We start from the raw sequence: 6,019 nt of genomic DNA on the forward strand, positions 1-6,019 counted from the left end.
ACTGCCAGGCCCCGCTCCACCCGCCTTCCTGGAGTACATTTATGTACACTGTTTTGATAACCCATTTAAAGAACACGGAGGGGATTTCTGGTCTGGGATAGAGGTGGTGGGGGGGGGGTGTGGTGTTGGTTTGGGGTCAGGATCACTCTGGCTCTGGTTTTGCTAGGGGCAAGGTGGGGGTGCTGCCAACAGCTGGCAGGAAGATGTGAATGGGCGGATGATCTCCTGTTTTGACAAGTTTCCGGGTCTGACTGTTGCCACTGTCGCAGTATGCGCCCTTCTTCACCAGCCGAGGAGCGAGCGTTTCTCGCGTGCTAGCAGCTCCCACTAATCACACGCGTCCTAAATATGTCAGTCACGCACCCTGAGTTTTTACCGTGATTACATGGAGCATTTATCGTACAATGTCACGCGTTCATCTGCGTGGTGAGGCAGTCCTGTAAGGCTGGTGGTGTTAGCATGCTCAATTTCCCTTTTTGGGATTAACTGAAGGGTGTGAAAGAGTGGGAAGACGGAGCATCCGAAACCCCGACAGCTGACCGTTTGAGAGGTTCCCGTCTGCGCCGTCTCTCTCTCTCTCGGTTTTTACGTGGAAAGTGGCGACGGTCCGTAAAGTTACTGGTGTCGTTGCGGTAACCAGGAGGACCCAGCTTTCTCTCTGACAGCCCGTCCTCCCTGGGGGAGGATTAACACTCGCCACACCTTTACGCTTCACCGTCTTTCGCCTTCTGCTAGTACACCAACTGCGACAGGATAGTACCATCGTGTTGCCATTCAAAGGAGTAGAAGATCAGACACTATGATTATGAGGTTTCTTGTTTGTTTTATATAGACTGTAAATAGTAAATTAAAATATCTTCAAAATATTTGGTAACAACGTTTTTGCAGTCCTTTTCTTTTTTTTAGTTGTCTATCCTTGATCATTCCACTAGATGGCAGCAAATGACAGCTCCACCTTCTGCTGTCTAGGAAGCCTCTACGGGCAGAAGCTAGGCTAATGTTGTTTTCCCGCTGAGAGATCAAAGCAGATAAGCACTCGCTTGTCCTGATAATCACTCTTATCACACCGAGGAGACAACCATGATAACAGTGATTATGACCGCAGTAATCGGTTTGAAAGTACCACAGAGCTGTAACACACATGAAACAATGTGCCTTCTTGCTCACAGTGCGATTGTGAAATTGTGGCCTGTATCAGGCGGTTTGAGCAAGGCACCACTTACTTTGATAGCACTTTGGTAAATAGTCTGTAATGGTTCCTGAAAGCCCTTGAGGGGTTTAGCAAAGTGGTGATATCCATCAGGAAACGTAATTAGCATAAAATTGAATACAATTGCAGATAACACTGCTTAAAATATCTGTTTTGGTTCCATCCATTGTGCTTTGTGTCCCTCACCAATTTGGGAGAATATTCTTAAAAAGATGTCAGAAAGAGAGAATGGATCACGCTCTTTAAACCTCTCAATAAAACAAACAGATGCTGCTCTCAGCCTCCTTCACCGCTGATTGTAGGATGATTGGCCTCCATTTTCTACCAAACTCTGGACCATCACAATGTGTAGGAGACAGAGGGCTGGTGGAACTGGAGCCCATTTTCAATACAGGTTAAAATGAATGTGACACTTGTGACAGCGGGTTCAAAAATCTAAAAACGTATCGGGGGATGAGAATGGATTGTGAGCTTTAAACCCTTCAATGAAATGGAAGCATTAGTTCCCAACCTGCTTCGGGGCCAATTGTGGGATGATCGGCTGCCATTTTGTCTACCTTAGGGAACAAAAAAGTGAGGTTGGTGAGCAGAGTAAATAGTTTTGTTAGACTCGACAAGACAGTCGAATGTGACCATCTTTGCTAGGTGCTTCTGACGGCTGTATCAGTGAGACTGTTGGCAGACCAGTTCTTTAACTACTACGCCCCAAGGGTGATCTGCTGCTGAGGAGTTGAGACGGACCCAAGCCTCTTTCGATGGGGGGCAGTCAGCACGGGTTATTTTTAGTAGATCTTTGTGGGGCGGGAGGGGGCTGCGGTAACCATGGTTTCCACCAGAGGCGTGTGCAAACATGAGTGAGCCAGGTAGAGGCACTGGTCTACAAAGCCACTGTATTCTTCTAAAGTGATTATATTTTCTCTTTCTCGCACCCATGTAGTTCTGCATACAGAGGCTTGGAAGAAGCTTCCAGAGTCTCAGGTTCATGTACTATATGCCAAAGCAGTTTTGCTCGCTCCCTTAATGCAGATATTTTTGCTGTCTGTGCATCTCTTCTGCTCTTGGGTTTTGAGGAGCCGCTGTTGCTGTTGAGATTCGTTTACTTGCATGGGGGTGGGTTGGAAATGACCCCCATCATTGCCAGCAAGTTTTTTTTTTCTTTTTTTTTGGGGGGGGGGGATGGCGGGTTCCTTCCTGCCCACAATTGTGGGGGATAAAACCATATCCTAGCCCTTTTTGCCATCCGTCCGTCGGGGTGGGAGGTGAGGGTCCCCCGACCAGAGGTGTTATATCGGAAGGCGCGTGTCCTCCAGGCCGTCACCACAGTCTGCTAGCTGTACCACGTGGTGCTGAGTTCTTCACGCATACGCATGTGTAGACATTGCACCATGAATGTGGGTATGGTCACACTCCGACACATTCGCATACTGACCCTTCTGGCTCGATGTAATCAGACATACAAGATATTCGCCGCTCAAGGGAGGGACCTGACCCCCTCGCTTCCATCCCCCACTCCTGTTGTCAGCCATTTCCTACACGTGTATCTATTTAATAGGGGCTTTGTGGAGGTTACCAGTGTTTACACGTATGTTTCCTTTGTCCCCGTTGACCTTGTGAAAGCGGATGGCTCTTGGCACAATATCTGTGGCAGTAAGTACCAGAGGAGGGTAAATATGAACCCTTTGTCCTCACTGTGACAGAGCCAACATAGAGTAGACGCCCATATATTATGTGGAACAACAAATGTTTTTTGCTGATGAGCAATTAAAGGGAGATATGGATTCGTCTCCTCCTGTATGTCAGGGCTGCGTGTGTATGCTCAGGGCTCTGGAGCCCACGCATTCTCCTCCAAATTGTCAGCGAAATCTGGAGTTTTGGAGTTTTGGAACCATTGCACTCTAATTGCTTGAACATGGCTGCAACAGTTGTTTCTTAGAATATAAATTTGACCAAAAAGGTAAATACCGTAAATGATGCTGCGAATCTTTTCCAAATTTTGAAGGACTTTCATCAAATTTGTTTGGTTCCTAAGTTTCTCGCGGGTTTTAGCCAAAACCTGGAAGCACTTGTACAACCATGATTGTGTCTACATCTAGTTATATTGCTGGTGCTACCTGAGGGCTGAAAGCTCTGTCACAACACAAGAATTGATTGTCCGAGCATTTGTAGATGTCCTAGCCCTGGTATCACAGTTTACCAGCATGGGTGAAAATGTGGAGGACATAGTGATACGTTTGTTGCTTTTTTCGCTTCTCGAGTATTGGGCCGGCCTCCCTAGCCCGGGATGTCTCTGCCCAATTGACTGGGCCCCATCCCCTGCGAGCTGGAAAGGCTCCGATAAATTTGCTCTCGGTGCCGTGGTGTAGGAGATAGGAATTAGCATGCGGCTGACCCGAGCCAAGAGAGAGAGTGCGTTTGATCTCTCGGCGCTTGCTCCTGTGAGCCGGTCCAGGGGCCTCGAGTTTCCCCTGGGCGGCTGTAACACAGAGCACGTGGCAGCCCGCCAGAGGAATAGAGCACCGTCAGCTCTGCCGGGGCTGGGGGCGGGTCGGGCAGAACCGGACGCAGCTGCAATCCGGGTCGGCCGCCACTAGCCTGGAGTAGAGTGCCGAGCCTCATGGGTCTGCCGTGGTACGGCTTGTACAGCAGACAAACTGCGGTGGTCGACTTGGGATCCAGACGTGGGAAAAGCACCTTTTGGAGAAGTGCAGCCTTGGAACAGGAGAGAGATCTGCCGGATTTGTGATGTGGGCGGGTGCAGCCATCTGTCCAGCTGTCGGGGGGTCGTCCTGCTGCTGAGGTCATGTGATCTACCACAGGTGCTGCACTGTACACCCCCCCCGGGAGCTGGAGTCAAGGCAACACCCCACACAACCCCCCCTCCCCATTCTTTACATTCTCCATCCTCAGCGATTTCCACCTCGTGTACAAACGGCCCTGGCAGCACATTCTGAGTCTCATTTGCCTCTGCAGTCTAGTTATGAGCTTAAGCTTCAGCCTGGCGTTTGTGGGCCTCAAGCCTCAGCACTTAGCTGTAAAGCAAGGAGGTTGTAATCTATACGAGTCGCTCTCGATAAAAGCCTCTAGTAAGAAAGAATAACATTTATGCTAATAAAATTAACTGGGTAACACTTGGATCTCAATAAACTTGACAATTTAGGAGCAAATTTTTTTTGAAGGTTTTTGAGATGAGATTTCTGTACGATATTGGGAACCAAAACTCACCCAGTCCGCATGTAACCCGATGAAGGACTTTTGTTAAATTTCCTCAAAAATGTATCCCATGGACTGAATTTTGCAAAACTGAACTTCAAGTATGCAGGTCAATAATATCGCTGCTGCATTTTCTTGCCTGACAGGCACCCCATCCATTATCTATCGCGGCTTGTTGCCCTATGCTGGCCGCAGTGGGTTCCAGGGTCCCGTGATCCTAACCTGGATAAGCAGGTGGAAGACGTTTGGATTTACTTCCTTATCCATGCAGCATACAGTTTGAGAATCTATGTCTTTATTTAGCTGTATATTTTAATGTGGTAATTCAGCACTTTGCTAATAGTCCTACTTGGATTTCAACTGGAAGCTTTTGGAGTCTAACTCCATGTTCTTAACCAGCACACCTCCTGCAGCCATACTGACTTACACACCATGCCTGCATACTGCTCTAAATTTCGGCAGCTGAAATGCGATCCGTGTGTAGGCGCTCCTGCATTGCACTGCACGCATGTGCTGTTAAATATCGCGATCCTGCCGGTCTCAAAGGGACTTCACTTTCCCCACCTGCTGGTGAGTTAGTGCTCCAGGTGGACAGCAGAGTGGGGGGTGGACCATGGTCTGTGTAATAAAACCAGTGGGGGGGTGGCACAGTTTGCATAAGAGGCCAGGTCTCCAACGACAGCCTGTTAAATCCTGTTACATCCAGCTGAAACGGAATGTATCATTAACTAATTGGGAGGTATTTTGGTGTTTTTGGCAACCGTGGTATCGAGCATCACTCCCCCCCCCTCACCCCCGCCTGCTGAAAGGACTTTATTATACTTCAGAAAGGACGCAGCCAGTGGGGCTCGAAATGACAGCTCCTGAAGTTAAAGAAACATCATTTATCACCCAGTGAGACACCTGCAGGTGTGACCCCTGTTCCTGCTGCCTAATTGACACCCCGGCAGAATGCGGTCAACCCCCACCCCACTCTACCCCCGACAGCGACCTCATGCCAGCCTGTCAGGATAGCTGCACGGCGTCAGTGACGCACCGCTTCACAAAGGCGGGCACGGGTGGCACCAGCCTCGTCAGGGCCAAGCTGTTTCTGTCAAATGAGGAGAGGTCGCCAGGAACTCGATACCGCACCCCCCCCCTTCCCCTGGCCTCCCCTGCAGTCGCTTCTCTCTCACTCCGGCAGGCATGCTTCCTCTGCCCTTGTCACAGGAGGCGAGGGCGGGGAGGGGGGGGGTGACTTCGGAATGCCATGGATCCATAACTTCCCCTCTGTGTTTACCTTAGCGCTGCTCCCGTGGGTGTTTCACCCCACTGTCCTCCTGTTTCAGTGCTCTGCAGCTACCAGTTAAAGTTTTAAAGGGGCGGTTTGGGTAAACATTCCTGAGAGGTGGTCCTGTTGCAGCTCCGGGCCAGCCAAATGGGACAGGGATGAGGACAAGGACAGGAAAGGGCCCGTGCAGGCAACAGAGACCTGTTATCCCTCCCATCTCTGTTCTCAGCGGTGTTGTTTTTCTCAGAGTCTGTGGATTTGTCCCAGCTGTGGAACCGCACAAGGCCAACTAGCCCATAGCTAACAATTGGACGGTGACTCAGGGATCG

Source organism: Brienomyrus brachyistius, chromosome 3, assembly GCF_023856365.1.
Source record: "Brienomyrus brachyistius isolate T26 chromosome 3, BBRACH_0.4, whole genome shotgun sequence".
Classification (NCBI taxonomy): Eukaryota; Metazoa; Chordata; class Actinopteri; order Osteoglossiformes; family Mormyridae; genus Brienomyrus; species Brienomyrus brachyistius.